This window comes from Nilaparvata lugens, unplaced genomic scaffold (assembly GCF_014356525.2).
Source record: "Nilaparvata lugens isolate BPH unplaced genomic scaffold, ASM1435652v1 scaffold6613, whole genome shotgun sequence".
In the NCBI taxonomy this organism is placed as follows: domain Eukaryota; kingdom Metazoa; phylum Arthropoda; class Insecta; order Hemiptera; family Delphacidae; genus Nilaparvata; species Nilaparvata lugens.
In genome coordinates, this window is record NW_024092363.1 from 1 (window position 1) to 17220 (window position 17220).

The window sequence follows — 17220 nt, forward strand, 5'->3', positions numbered from 1 at the left end:
TTGAAATATGTCAGGCAGAACAGAAAATGAGTCAAATAGCTGTCCCACCTCCATCAATGGATGGGGCATCATTTCAAACCCTTATGAGATCTGTTAAAATTTGCCTAAGCATACTCATTCAGTCACTGACGCCATGTGGTGGAACGGGTTGGCTGAAGGAGTGATGGGAGGCCAACAAACAAAAAAACAATAATAAGAATAAAAATGAATGCTCACAAAATCTTATTTATTATCTTGAACCACTATAACAAAAATACAGTGAAATATCATGAGTCATAACTCTTTAAATTAGTTCAAGCTGGACTTGCATCCTAATGCCCACAAAATCTCAATTTATTATCATGAACTCACTGGATAAAAAAAAACAGTGATACATTTAAGTCATTTTGCTCCATGAGTAACAGTTCATTTTATTTTTTATACTTGTTATGAGAAATTGTACACTGCCATTATGTGGAGGAGTGGATTGGATGTGATATCATATTATATATTATAATATATATATATATATATATATATATCAAAAATAAGTAAATATCAGTTTTGGATGTAAGAATATCGAAGGCCAAGTATTTTTGTGATTCTATGTTTGTATGATTTTAGCCATCAAGTAGATGTACCTAAATGTGAAAAAATTAAAATAACTACTTGTTATAAAGAATTATAATAATATGTAGTATAATAAATATATTATAATGGCTACTTTGTCATTATTGTGGAGGAATGGTTTGGCTGTAAGGGAGATGTGGAGGCCAAATATTTTTGTAATTATATGTTGTACGATTTTAGCCCATCAAGAGATGATTTAAATGTAAAAAAATTGAAATAACTACTCGTTTTAAAGATTTATACATATATATAGTGTTGTTACTTACTTTGAAATGTAATTGTTTTTTAATTTCAGTCTTAGGGGATATTATGTAGGGAAGAATCGGCAAACAGCCTTTTGGCCTTGCCACATTGTAAAAGACAATGATGGGAGATTCTACAAAAGAAAAAAGTATCAACATGATCTACTTGTACAATACTCGGAAGTCCGCTATTGCATTCTTGTTTTTTTTGTTCATTATTTTATTCATAACAACTGCAATGATATCTATTATATACAAATTATTCAATATTATATGCATAACAATAATTATTATTATTATTGGCCTTATGAATTTTGATCTATCATTCTATATATATCTTTAATAATTAAAATTACAACATTATAATGGACCAAATGCTTCTTGAGGTTCAAACTGTTCCAATTTCGATCATACAACATCCAGCTCTATAAAATTCCAGCCAAACAGAATATTGTAGATAGGTAGGAGTCTTATCATAGAGAATATAGCATAAGAAAGAAGATAGCCCATGGTATAGGAGTTTATGTTCTGTTTATATAATGTTGACTACTGCCCAATCAGCAAAATCAACTTGAATCGAAATCAAAACAAGCTCGTTTTGTCAAACGTGAGGGCTTGATTCAAGATTTCATTCGCATGCGTTTTGCTCGAAATGAGTTGAATCAAGAGTCCGTTTATACATCGTTCAAGCCAGTTTCGAGCTCGAAATGCAGGCTCTAATCAGGCTGGTGCTGCGAGCTAAAATCAAGATCGCGTTGCGTGCTCGATTCAGGCCCGAGATGCACGGTCGAATCAGGAATGAGATGCAGTCTTGACTCAGGCTTGAAACGCATGCTGGATGCAATCCCCCCATTCAAGGCCACCTGCACACCTTTCACGAAATTCAAGCTCGATTCTATTGTGATTCTAGATCAATTAGAGTCGGATTCAAGCTGGATGTTAGAGTGAATCAATCCTGATTCAAGGCCAGTGCAATCCAATATCAATGCTTAATCATAATTCAATTTCATCCAGAATTTGAAATAAATCTGTAATTCTTATTATTCATGATTCAATTATTCTTCCAAACTAATGCTCCAATCTTACTATTGCCTTAATACTCAATTTCTATACTCAGTGGACATCCATACATTCTATATAATATAGATGAAATCTATATATAATATATAGATTATATAATATATATAGACTATATAATATATATATATAAATATATATATATATACTATATATATATATATTATATAGATTTCATCTATATATAGAATGTATGGATGTCCACTGAGTATAGAAATAGAGTATTAAGGCAATAGTAAGATTGGAGCATTAGTTTGGAAGAATAATTGAATCATGAATAATAAGAATTACAGATTTATTTCAAATTCTGGATGAAATTTGAATTATGATTAAGCATTTATATTGGATTGCACTGAATCAGATTATTAATATATATTTTATATTTTTAATATTATTCAAATTGAAATATTCTTTAAAATTCTCCTGTGAATGGCAAATTACTTATTCATTCTCTCCTGTCAGGGCAGTCTATAAACTGTCTCTGTAGCTGTATTGATTGAGTCGAGATCGACCTCTGCTAACCAATAACAGCTTGCAGACTGTCCTGAGAGGGAGCAGTGCATGAGTCACTCGCCATTCGATGAATTAATTAAATCAAATCTGCTCTAGTTCAACAGCCCTCTATGCTTGCAACACCTCAAATGGAGTACAGTTCATATACATCTGAGTAACACATCAATTATTACTTTGAATATCTATTAAAATATTAAATATTAATATTAATATCTATATTAGTTTATTTTCTTTAAAGCTTAACTTCAGAGTATTTACTATATGAGCGAAAAATGTAAATAAGAAAGCATTATTTTCAATAAAATGCAATGATTTTTATTAAATATTACAAAAATTGAACTTTCAATTTATAACTAATTATATATTTTTACTTTGAACTGCTATCGTCCTCGATTTGAGCTTCATGAGGCGTAGTCTCTCTACTCTTGGTCCTGTAAAATATGAAATGTACAGTTTAGTGGGATAACTTAATAGGTTATTATGAGTAAAATATAAAATTTCTCGGTAACAATCTCAGAATGCTGATTATGTAGCTTAAAAACTTTTATAAGTGGAGACTGATATACATACTGTAACTTTCAGGATAAGTTATTGGTCAAATACTCTACCTTTTGACATACATAAATGAATTTCAAACCCTCATAAGTGGTTGACTTAGACCTTCATAAGGACATCTCATTTACATTTATGACAGTTTGGCACACTGTCAAACGAGAGAATAAAGGGGAACATTTTGGGAGCATCTTTTGAAATGAAATGTAAAAATCTGGTGTGGCGCACTCACAACAACTTTCCTTGCCGTTATGAAAATTGATCACCTGACGCTAATGTTCCCGCGCATCTCAAGTCTACTATTCAGTGATTTGAGCCAGCTGGTGACAGGGTAATAACGCTGGAGACACACATGAGGTCTGCTATCTCTTCATAGTGAATGATTTAATAGAATCAACAATAATTTGCAATTGAATAATGCATTTTCTCGAATTTAAAGCTTATTTTCAATTTTAGGTGAAAATGTTACTGAACATTAATTGTAGAGATTTTCATGCTCAATCTACTCCACTTGATTTTTTTTTGTTTCGATTGTATCTGAAGCCTGATAATTGGGATTCTATCTGCATTGATGGGGCGGAGCTCCTGAAATTTTTACAGATATGGGACTTGTGACAGTTGATAGAGCTTATCATTACTATTTTAGGTATGAATTTGATCAAAATCGTTGGAGCGGTTTCCGAGAAAATCACGAAAAACCTTGTTTTGACAACATTTTCGCCATTTTAGCCGCCATCTTGAATTGCATTTGATCGAAATTGTTCGTGTCGGATCCTTATAGTGAAAGGACCTTAAGTTCCAAATGTCAAGTCATTCCGTTAATTGGGAGATGAGATCGTGTACACAGACGCACATACACTCATACACACACACACACACACACACACACACACACACACACCACACACACACACACACACAGACCAATACCCAAAACCAGTTTTTTGGACTCAGGGGACCTTCAAACGTATAGAAATTTAGAAATTGGGGTACCTTAATTTTTTCAGAAGCAATACTTTCCTTACCTATGGTAATAGGGCAAGGAAAGTAAAAAGTACCAAACAGATTACTAAATAAATAATCAGTTTTTCAATGTGTTTCGTTATTCATAAAAAAAGTGTTGTTTTAAGTTTTATTACTTTTATCAATCATTTCTATAAAAACTAAAACTTCAATCAGCCGCCATTTTTGATAAATATCATAGAACATTTTATTGATGTCGTCATTCTTGTTTTAAAAAGGCCTTTAAAACTATGAGCACACAATGGGTGTTCATTTTTTATATTTTAGTTACAAACCCTCATTTCTTCAAAAACTAAAACTTCAATCAGCCGCCATTTTGGATACAATTATCATAGAACATTATTATTGATGTAATCTTTCTTGTTTTAAAAAGACCTTTAAAATGATTACCCACACAATGGGTGTTTACATTTTAAATATCCCAGTTACAACCCCCAAGTAAACAGTTATGTGGGGTTGGAACTTGGTTGTACATTAAAAGGTAGAGTATTCTATCAATAACTGATCCTGAAGTTACAGAATTATATCTACAACTGTTCAAAATTATGAAGGGTTCCCATACATTGACTCACTCTGTATATGTGCATATGTATCGTTGAATTTCAAAGGTTGTTGAAAAAAGTATGTTTGAAGGAGGTTCCGTCTTGGGTAGCAGTGATTAGATATTGGATGCAAAAGAAGACATTGGAAAAGAGTATTGGGAGCAAGCGGTGAAGTGGACGAAACGATGAGTTCTTCTTTGATTCAAGTAACTGATTTGCAATTTCTCCACATGTATGGGGACTACTAATTATGATTATTCCATACTTCATAAAGAAAGCCTTTTGACATGATTGTTTTATTCACAAATAAGTTTATTGAATGAACTATTTTCATTTCACATCAATTGGACATTCAATTTTCTATCTGTAAGTCAAATATTTTCTTGGATTTTTGTTTATACTTTGAAAACATGATCAATAATAATAATTTACTAATGATGAATTTTATGATGAATATGTATGTCATTGGCCTTTGATGATACTGCTATTTCCTTATAATTGGAAAAAACTCAAGAATAGTATAATAGTAGGTTGCCTTGATCACATAAGACGCGTGGAGACCGCAGCCTGCTATGGTGTGACGTCATGCTGCGACCTCTCGCCCTGGCTTAACATGCATTCAAATGTAAAAATGCCAACTTTGAGCCCTCATAGCAAATCAACCATCAACTTTACATAGAAGTGATTGACATCAAAATGTTCAGCATTTTATCCCCTTTGAAACAATATCAAACTAATTTTCAGTAAAAATCCTATAAATGTTACCGGCGAGTCTAAAACAAATCGTTTGAACACACAATTTGATTTGATGATACCATTTCAAATATTTTTTGTACTTTCTATTAGTTTTTTCTGCATCGTTTTAGTTCTTTCTCTTAAACAGATTCTATTCTCATTTAGAAATTTTATCCTTATGAAGTCTGTGGAAAGAACTAACAGCTTCTTTAGGAATTTCAGGATATTAACGTTATTTTATCAACAACTCCTGAAACATAGCAATGCGAACCCATCAACGGTTGCCTAGCTTTATCACAAAAATAAACAGTCTAGATAAGCCCTAAGAATATATGAACATCATTTAAACATTATAAAGATTTATTTATCCCAATTATGATAAAAAAATAGATATCATGACTTTTAATGACTTTAATGCTGTTATTTTATCAAAAAATAAAGCGCATTACACTACTGTACTGTAAAGTAGTTGAATAATTTCATGAATAATTAATGTTATATTATTTGTGAATAAATATGGTATTTCCTTTGTAAATTTGTGTCCATGAAAATAATCAATAAAATATACTAATAATCGTCAATAATAATAATAATACTGCACTGAGCAGAGACAAAAACACAATACAAGAGCAACGTGTTGGCACTACGCTTTCCAGTAGACAACTGAAATAATTATTAGTAACCAGACAGTTCAAGGTTCTAAAAATAACTTGTAACCATGGTGAACAGTTCCATGATTTCGCTAAATTGGTTCTAGGTATATGTCAATTAATAAAGTCTTAAACAAATATCATTAATACAAATGCTTGCAACTAGCATTCCAGGCGACGATACAACTATCAATTTTCACAAACAATTGTCAAATAATAAACAATCATTTTTAAATATTATTGGACGACCAGCATAAAATTAAATAAGTTCGCTTCATTTTGTCATATTATTGTTTAAAATAAGTCCAAAACAAATAAGTTACCAGCCTTTTCACAAATATGAATAGGTTTTACCGATTGAATATAGTGATAGATTCAAGGACTTTCTACACTTTTCGAAATGAATTAATGTTTTCAAAATACACATTGATGTGGAGCTTGTTTCTTCTGAATTGAATAGCATATTCATATTTTTTATCAATACAGCGGTTTTTATGTGAGGAAGTGATTTGACGCGGTGTTTTGTATGTAATTCTTATGGGAAGCCGGCGTTTGCCACGTAGGCTCATGCCATCTCATCCGCGTATGTAAACGCGATTGAGGCAACCTGCTATACACTATCCTTGGTTTACACTCACCATTCTATATAAAGACCGAGTGGCACATATATGTGTCACGAGTGAAAAAACCCTGAAATTTGAGAAACTTGAGGAATTTAACGATCTTCCAGAGTAATTCAAATTACTGTTAAGGAAATATTCATTTCAACAGGTGATATGATTGGAATGTGTGGAGTATTCTGTATTATTGACTGGTATATATGAAGTAAACCTAATTTTTTATTGGGAGGAGTTGATTAGTCATGTCGCACATATATGTGCCACCCAGGAGCGAATGTGCTTTCCTTTATAGTCGAATATATGACATTTTGGTTATGTAAATATGGATGTTATTATTTTTTATTGTATGTTAATTTTTATATGTTAGCAAGGTTAGCGTTTTGGCAATATTTACACTGCACTGTAGTAGATAGCCGTATTTGTTTTTCAAACCATACCTGTAGGTATGTAAATAAAAACAGAAATTCAAGTACCCATTTTAAAATTGGCATATTTCTTTTTAGAAATAAAAATATTAGAATAATATATTATTTTTATTTTTCTTTGATTTCTATTCTCAAGTATTATTCAAAAGTAGCCCTAAAGAAAAAAGACTATAGGTATGTTTTATCCCAGTAATGCGTTCACACTAACTCACTTAAAGTTGCAACCATATTAGTCCAGTCAATATAGACATGAAAAAGAGGGCCTGCTAGTAATTTATATTTATTTTGATTTTTATACCTATATTTTTTTAAACATCAATGAAAATTAAACTTTAACTTTCAGCAGTAAAAATTATAAAAACATTTTGGGACATATTATTCATTATCAAAATTTGGGAATAAAATAGTTTTGGGCAAAGCCTGCTATTTTCCCAAATTATATTTCTATGATTTGTGATTGTATCCACAAAAGGATAAATAAATTCAGAACCAACCAATATTTGCATGATAAATAATTGTCTTGTTCTATATAGATACAGAGTGGCCCAAAAACCTTGTATTTTCAATAAAATGGATATTTTCAGAAAATATTTTTTTAATAGTTCAACAATACTATGAAGAATTATCCTCTAAATCTCAAGGATTTATTTTTATCGAATTTTAAATGTTCTGTCCCAAAAATTCAAACTTTAGGCTCTCATATCTCAAAAAGTAATGATCGGAAAAAATGTTTTCCTGGAATACCTTTTCATTTTGATAGGTTGATGATATACAAACCGAAAAAATTTGAAAAATATCACCAGTATAAATTTTATTTTTAGCCTTTGCACAACCTTAAACCGACTCTAGCCGCGGTTCACACTTCTGCCAGTTCACTCATTCGTCAAACTTCTTATAACATATCCAACATTATTGAGATTTATTGTGACTTAAGTCTCCAATATGGTTCTTTGGAAATTACTATACTAATTTGCAGCTTGTTTTACAATAAATTTTTGCTTCATATGAAATTAAAAATCTGAGCCTATTCAATTATAAAGTTATCATTTTAAAAATTTAAAACTGCTTTAGTGATTAGGAAATAGTATAGTGCAACTTACTGAAAATGGTTTCCATCAGATGTAGAAAGGAGTTTTAAATCTAAAACTGTAGTTGGCAGCATATTCGTCTGTCATGGTGGATTTTGGTATATGCGTCTGCAGTTCTATTCCCACCTTTGCCTGAAATCAAATGATACATTAAATGTATGAAAGCGATTTTCTAATTGAAGGAATTTTATAAGTGATAGTAAATGATATAACAATAAACCAATACAAGAGAGTTTTCAAGGACCTACATAGTACTGAACTAATTATCAAATTGTAGCCTATCAATAAATGATTGCTTCTACTTACAAATTATCTAAAGTATTTATCAAGGGGGTTATTTTATACTGGTCATATTGGAATAAATATGGGTTTCTCTAATCAAAATATAAAAAAAAATTTAGTTCATGTCCTAACAAAAATGTAACTATAGTCCCCAATAAATATAACTAATAATTAGTAGGTGTGTGTTATGAATAGTTCTATTATTGTAACATTTTACAATAGCTTCTTATATCATAAAACCATCCATGATATTGAATCAATCTATTATAATATTACTATTCATATAAATCATATAATCACTAGCTTAAAATGTATTGAATCATGAAATTAAAACCACTAACTTGATATTTTTTACAAGTTTGAAGTTAACCAACAATGGTAACAGTTTAATCAACTATTAGACCCGGTTGCACAAAAGCCAGTTAAATTTTAACCGTATTAACTTCACGAGAACCAATCAGAGAATGCGTTTTTGATAAAACGGCTTCTCTGATTGGCTCTCGCGGAATTAATCACAGTTAAAATTTAACCGGCTTTTGTGCAACCGGGCCTCAGTGTTTGAAAATGATAAACTTTCAACTTATACACACTAAAAATTGCAATTACTGTTATATTAGGGTATTAATAGGGCTTGACATAAAATCTTAAAACTGCTCCAGTAATTCTTGAATATAGGCTATGTAGGTAGCCTAAGTTTGTTTGTTAAGGTTACAAGTAAGTTTGTTTATGTATGTTGAAAAATTTGATTATTGGAGGAGATAGAGTGCAACTTACTGAAAATGGCTTTCATCAAATGTAGAGAGATGAACTTTTTTCAAATCTAATCCTTGGCATCATATTCATCTGTCATGGTGGATTTTAGTATAAATGTATCTGCAGTTCTATTCCCACCTTCGTCTGAAATCAAATGGAACATGTATGAAAGCAATTATCTAATTGAAAGAAATTTTGGCTAAAGTGCACGTCCAGTGCCAACATACCTGTCATCAAATTTTTGGTTGGGATCGATTATTATTATATAGGCCTATGATATTTTGAGCACAAAATCAAAAATTAAACGGCGGTCACTATTTTTCAAAATAAACTAAGTTCAAAGTAGCACAACTTACATGCATTTAACCTATGCTATAAGTAGCAACCATAAGTAGCTAAGGTTAGGAAAAGCTTTAGGTTAATAAAGCTTAGGTTAGGAAAAGCTTAGGTTAGGAAAACTCAGATTGGAATATCATAATTTGATGATTTCAATAAAAAATGGCTGCTACTCATAGGTTAAATGCATGTGCTACTTTGAACTTAGTTATTTCAAAAACAATAGTGACTGTTGTTTAAATTTGTGATTTTGTGCTCAAAATAGCATACTTAATAATCGATCCCAACCAAAAATTTGATGACAGGTATGTTGGCACTGGACGTGCATTTACACCGAAATTTTGAAGTACTTAATAATTTAGTATGGTTTTAATAAATTGATAGTATTAAAACAATAAACCAATACACGGGAGTATTTAAGGACCTTACATAGTACTAAACTAATTATTAAATTGTAGCCTATCAATAAGAATGATTGCTGCTATTTACGTTTATTTAGAGTATTTCTCAAGAGGTTGATTGATACTAGTCATATGAAATAAATAATGTTTTATCTAATCAAAATACTGTATTCAAAAAGTTAATTAGGTCAAATGTAACCATAGTCCCTAATATGCCTATAAATAACTAATATTATTAGTGAGTAAGCCTATTCTGGTATTAGCTTTATTATTGTAACATTTTACAATAGCTTCTTATATCTTAAACATTCATAATAATTAAATCAATCTATTATGATACTACTGAATCAGATAATCACTAGTTTGAGAATTATTACCTAAATAATAAAATCAAAACACACTTGATAGTTGTTTCACAAGTTTAAGGTACCAACAATGTTAACAGTTGGTTAAATCAACTGTTTGGGTTTAAAAATGGAAAAAAAATCACTTATACACACTAAAAATTGCAATTAATGTTGTATCAGGGTTATTAATAGGGCCTAACATGATTATTATTTACCATAGTGCTTTTAAAAACAACATGTGCTTTACAAATTTATCTGGGGAATAACGCTTTGCCAAAACTAGGCTAAACAGCTTTGTTTAGTAGGTACTTCTGTATGCTATTAAATTTATCAATAAATATCCTAGACATAAATGAATGATCTTACCTAATTAAGACCTTCAGCAATCAAAAATTATCATCAACTTGATGATGCGATAAAATAAAGGATAAACAAACAATGAACGAACTTCACCTTCAACTACTGAAAATGAAGGAGACAGGCACAGGACATCTTTAATGGCTGTCGCTCAAGCGCAGTAGTGCACAAGCATGAATCACCCGGGAGTTTCAAAGTTATTGATATAGACAATCTTATTGTTAACATTAAAACAGTCCATATTTCTGGGACGGATTAATGATTTCTTTATGGGGGACATTAATTTGTGCTTCCACTGAAATAATGTTGGAATCAATAAAATAGTACCTAGTTTTATTATTTGAATTTAAAACTTGAAAATTATTTCATAGGCTTGGTGTGTGACATGATTTTTAGCACAAATGGAATCTAATTTGAAAAATGATATAACTTTTTCAATTTTGGATGGAAACATTTGAAATTCTAGGACAATGTTTATAACATGAACAGAATCATTAATTATTTTTTTCAAAATTCTCCATCATCATTACAATATTTAAATTTTAAACGTTAGTAGCCCGTCAACGGCCCGTCTGACGGGATTTTTGCATTGAGAAGAAGTGCTGGAAATCTACTTCTCAAAAGCCGAATAAGTGATAAAAGACTGCTTTTTTGAACATTTTTAGGAAACTTAGAAACGATCAATTTTTTCCAAAAAACAAAAAAAATCTCTTGAGGGAAAAATTCCTTGGTGACAGATTAAAGTGAATCTGTATTCTCTACTGTCAAATTAAAGTGAATCCATATTTTAATCTAATGCTATACTGAAAGATTGAAGTGAATGCTAGATGAGGGAAAAAATTATTTCCCTTTGAGGGAAAAATTCTCTACTGTAAAGTTAAAGTGAATCTGTATACTCTACTGCCAGTTGAAGTGAATCCATATTTCTACATCTAATGCCTTATAATAATGGTTTGCTTTGCACCTGACTAGGTGCAATTGAGAATTCATTGAAACTTGTGCAATCAAAATTCTCACTCATTTTTGATCTTATTAGCTTGAGCGATTAGAGCCAAGTGTGTGTGTGCTCAATGAAAGTACATGGCGTGCTACGACGCCCACTTTCCTTATCAACATGTTGATGGTAATAACTTAATGGATAAGAACGCGTGCTACACGCTATCATGATGGTGATGTCAAACACTTAATGCCAGTCTCAAGAGAGAGAGAGAGCAGGATACACCCCCCTCGCTTCTCACAAGTAGCAGATTGCCAGATGGCTCCATGCGTTATCTCCTATTCTCAAATCACCATATTTCTAAATTCCTTTTTGCTATTATCAACAAGGAAGGCGGGCGGCCTTGTGAAGGTCGGGGGGCGTTGGCTGGCCTTGACTGAGTGAGCGACCGAGTGATGTCAGCTTGTGCTTGTGCATGCATGCATACGTACAACAAGCTATAAAAACACATTTTCATTTCTTATCGCTCATGCAACTTGCATAGTGGAGAGTGATTGAGTGCACTTGTCTACACGTACTAGCGGAGAGAAACACATAGGAGGCCTATCACAATTGGCGAGCACTGCATACTCCACAGAGGTTTAGCACGAGTTGTGCTCTCATGAGGGAAACATACCTACATCAAGAAAAGCATAGCCGAGGAGCTAAGCTGGAACGAGGAGCTACCTGAGCTGAACCGAGTCGAGGAGCTGAGAGAAGCATATCCGATTATTTCAAATCAACACATGTAAGTTCATTTTTACTTAAATTTTCCTCTTCTCCGAGGACAAAAATTGTCCTTTGTTCTCCTCCTCTGTCCTCCACTCGTTTAGCAGGAAAGAAAAAATGAGAGAGGAATCAGGAGAAGGGGTGAGAGGTAAATGTCAACAGTCATTGTCACAATAATTTTCTTTATTTTTAAATTATTATACATACATCAAACCATATCTATGCACAAATCAAATACAGAAAGTAACTCTTTCCTTATCCTACTGGGAATAAAACATCTAGCTTGATTCTAATTTTATATTCAAATCATGTTAGATCCTTCAACATGGAAGTAAGAGGACCTCATTTTTCAAACATGAATCTTATCTTGTCAGTGTTTTCTATCATCAATGAGATAACGCATTTTAATATTTAACCAACCAGTAGCAAAGTTGATGCATTTCATTTATTTACAATATTGCACACATATACTTATATGTTTTGATCTTTCTTGTCAATCCTGTTCTAAGCCTCTCATCTGCAGAATCTCGTAAAAATTCCAAATAAGTTGATTTAATTGTTCTTCTGTTAAATGAGCATTGTTTTCTATTTTAACCTTCTTAATTCTATTGATAGACTGTTTAAGGATTGCACACTCACATTTATATGAGCCGGGGCGGTCGCCATTCCCCCAGAATTTATCATATGATGTACCATATAAATCACAAACAAGAATAATCGTATCCATCACTAAGCAAGAACCTAATTTTTCATAATCTCTCACAAAAGTTAAATATTGTAGATTTGTCCATCCTTTTTCTGCTAATCGCTGCAATATATCTAGGTGCGTGTCCAAGAGTTCACTTAATTTATATTGATATCTCATTTTTTCTAAAGGAACAGAATGGTATTCACTTAATTGATTAAAATGTCTATCTATAATGAATTGAACGCACAAATCTGAAGACTTTAACTCAGACTCCACTGATGCCGCACCAAACACATTATCCATCTCAGTACAGTAGCTTGATGTTGTATCAGCAAAGACAAGATCACTACTAACAGATTACCTTGCTCTAGCTTATTATTATTATTATGAAAAGCACACTCTAGCGATAATTTATTGTACTTTATAGCACTATACTTATATATATTTGGTTACAGTTATTAAATTCAATTTCATTGTTTTCACAGCATTTTCTCACCTCTCAACTCGTCTCATAAACAGTTTGAGCTCTCGTCGAGACAACACAGCTGAGAGGAATCAATCTGAGAGGAGTCAAAGGCGTATCTACACCTGAGAGGAATCAATCTGAAAGGAGTCAAAGGCGGTATCTACACCTGGAGGAATCAATCATCCATAGGCCGCTATCTACACCTGTACATAGCCCGCTATCTACACCTGTACCATAGGTCGCTATCTGCACCTCTACACTCGAGGAGATTCCGCAGCATCAAGCAGTACATGTAAGTACATTTTTACTTCGATTTTATCCTCTGAGGGGAAAATTGTGCTCTGAGGACAGTTTTTCTCCTCCGAGCACAGTTTTTCTCCTCCGGGACAGTTTTGTCCTCGGAGGATAAAAAACCTTCTACAATATACTGCATGCATGCGATTTTACTTCATCTTATGATACGTATATCCGGAACATCCAAGCCCCGCTCTTCTTTCTCACACTCTTCATATAAACAAAACGGTAAATGTATTACTTTTTCAATGGATTTTCGATAATATATTTGCAATAGACACATTGCAGATAGAATGGATTTTTATGTAAGAAATAACCATTTCTCGCAAAATACTCTGCTTTATTGGATAATGATTTACAAAAGTCACAAGTAGATGATGATGCTTTTCAAAATACTCTCCTTGAACGGATGAATCTTCTACACAATTAAAAGTTAATATCTTTCTTCATATTCTCGTAGAATATTATTATCGTAATTCTCCTCTTCAATTGTTATATTTCCTTTCCTTCTACAGTTCGAGCTGTACCTTGCATGTTCTATTGCTGGTATGTCACTTTCTTCCCATTTTCCCAAATAAATTGAACAAAATACACATTGCACAATGTCTGGTGCAGATGAGAATATAAATCCCTCTTCCGCCATGTTTTCCGCGACAAATGCGAGAAGATTTCAACCATCTTTTTCAAAGATAATAATCTCAATCTTTCATGCAACCATTATCTGTCCTTGTGATAACATCGTGAATGCTAATTCACAACTGATTGTGAATTGTACTCCTTTACACACACCTATTGCCTATGTCCTGATCATTATTCTTTTGTTTTTCAGCATCATGCCGAGGAACGCAGACTTTGTGGCATCAATTCAAGCGCAGTCCGCCATCGCATCACCCTCGATGACGAGGATATCGACATTACCAACGTGCTTGAGAGCTTGAAACGTCGAGTTTTCGATATAATTAGGGAACATGCGGCACGGTATGATGGGAATGTTAAATGTTTTAGTTTTAATGTTTATTGTATAAATTAGTGGTGCTGGATGACAAGCAGGTTGATGAGTCTGTCTCATCTCTAATACATCTACATAGTTACTCCAACATAGCGCTAAACGTGCTTGAGAACTATGAAGATTTTAATGAGCATTTTTTCTTGGCTGTGAAAAAAATCCTCTCATCTTTCAAAATTTCGTAAGACATGGGAGTGGATGGGTGCTAAAGAAATTGATCACCGGATGTGAACGTGATTAAATTTAATCCTATATACACATCCAGTTTCATTCAAACACCCCAGTTTTGAAAAACAAAAATTGTATTATAAATGTCAAAATCTCTCTGACGAAAATGCTTTTTATGGTCAGTGCTCGCGTATTTCCATCAGAAGCCAAGGAACTCGGACTTGACTGTAAAGTATTTGAGCAAGTTTGCTCACACACTTAATACGCGAGGTGTAAATTTCCCGGTGACGACACGCGATATTAAGAAATTTGAAATACTCAATCCGGACATTGCAATTCACGTCATCGCGTATGACACAAAAAGTTTTTCCACTTCCGTACAAGCATTTTCGCACTCATAAACACCAAATTAATCTTTTAATGTTGAAAGGCGATGCAGGAAGAACTCATTTCTGTTTAGTAAATACCGCGAACGGGAAAAACGGGCTATCTGTCTTCTCTCCCACCTTTCAAAATCCCACGGTCAAGTACATGTTTGTAATTTCTTTTTCACCGGTTCACATCAGACAAAACTCGAAATGTAGACGGTAAAGCAAATTTGTTGAAACATGTGGAACTTTGTTCCAATTTGAATCTCAGCACATTTCATATCCTAAACGCGGAGAACAATTAAATTCAAGAAACCAGGCACGAGTTGAAGAAAAAGTACACCATTTACGTGATTTAGAAACATATGTTTGAATATTAATGATGATGATGAATGATTCCGATTCTGATGGAGTTACTCGTAGTTACACAAAGAAAACGGCGCGTCATATTCCCTGCGGCTATTGTTTCGTTGTTATAGATGTTAACGGGAAATCGCCTACGACCTGTACTCCATAGATCGAGTAGTTTAGACGAAAAAATCATGGAGAAATTTCTTCAGGAAATTACAGATCTCGGCAACATTTTGTATGAGGATATGAAACGAGAAATTCGATGCAAGCTTTATCCGAAAGTCAAGAGTGCGAATTTCAAAATTCAGTAAACTGCGGGCTTTGTGCTGAACCGTTTTAGACAGCGATATTAAATGTTGTCACCACGCGCATGAAACCGGTAATTACTTGTGTGCGGCACATGTTTCTTGTAATTTAACAGCTCGTACTCCGGAGTACATTCATGTTATTTCATATTTCTCCGGTTTGATTTGCATTTTATTCTGAAATCGCTTGGTAAATGTAAAAAAGAAATTTCCTGCATCGCAAATACGTCAGAGAGATTTTTGACTCTTTCAGTAGGCAAAATTAAATTTTTAGATCCTACAAGTTTATGTCTGAATCCTTGGAAGTAGTGGTGCGTAATTTGGTAGAAAGTACAGACATGGAAAGAAGTTCGAACATTATTTTCGTGTTTCATGATCCACCTCGCGAACACAGACAGCTCTTGTTGAAAAAAGGAGTATATCCCTACTCGTACATGAGCTGTCCCGAAAATTCGCGGGAAACATTGCTCCCTCCCATCGAATGTTTTCATAACGACTTAACTGATACACCTCTGTCTCGCGCGAAGAATATGAGCATGCGCAAGAGTGTTCTCAACATTCAAGCTGAAAAATCTGGGTGAATATCACGATTTTTATTTATGTTTGGACGTAATGCTATTAGCGGTAGTTTTTGAATCCTGAGGTCTACGCTTTTTAGCTCATACGGCCTCGATGTGACCCATTTTCTTCTCTTGCACACTCACCTGGAATTGCATGCTGAAACACACTAAAGTTGACTAGAATTGATTACTCACCTGACATGCATCTTATGTTTGAGGCAGGGATGAGGGGTGGGGTGTCATTTATCGGTAAACGTATTGCGAAGCAAATAACAAACATCTACCCAAAACATACGATCCTTCAAAACCGTCTAATTTCTGCTTTATATCGATGCAAACAGTTTATACTCGGAAGCTATGAGCCGAAGCTTACCTGTTGGAAATTTCAATTCCTCTCAGAGGAAGAAATTTCCAGCCTTGATTTCGCGAATTCGGACAGCAATTCAGAAACCAGATATATAATAGAATGTGATCTCGAGTACCCTCAAGAGTTCATGATAAGCACGCCAGCTTCCCACTCACACCCCTCTCCACCAAACACCGCCGCGCGAATCGCTGTCGAACTACCAAACAAATGAGAATGGTCAACTGGAACCAAAAAGTTCATGAACACACTTTTCGCCATGAAAAGTACATTGTTCACTATGTCAATTTAAAGCTCTACCTTCAGCTCGTTTGAAATTATTGAAAGTGCATCGTCATTAGCTTTCCCAATCTCCCTGGCTGAAAAGCTACATCGACTTCAATATCCGGAATA

At 33.3% G+C, this 17220-nt stretch overlaps 1 long non-coding RNA gene across 1 annotated transcript; it reads right to left on the minus strand.

Annotated features, from left to right (window-relative positions):
• Nucleotides 1–2733: 2733 nt before the first annotated feature.
• LOC120356381 lies at nucleotides 2734–9361 on the minus strand. Its single transcript, XR_005574006.1, has 3 exons — nucleotides 9133–9361; nucleotides 8089–8208; nucleotides 2734–2872 (listed from the first exon to the last, which is right to left on the minus strand). It is a non-coding gene; the product is annotated as an uncharacterized LOC120356381 (long non-coding RNA).
• Nucleotides 9362–17220: the final 7859 nt, after the last annotated feature.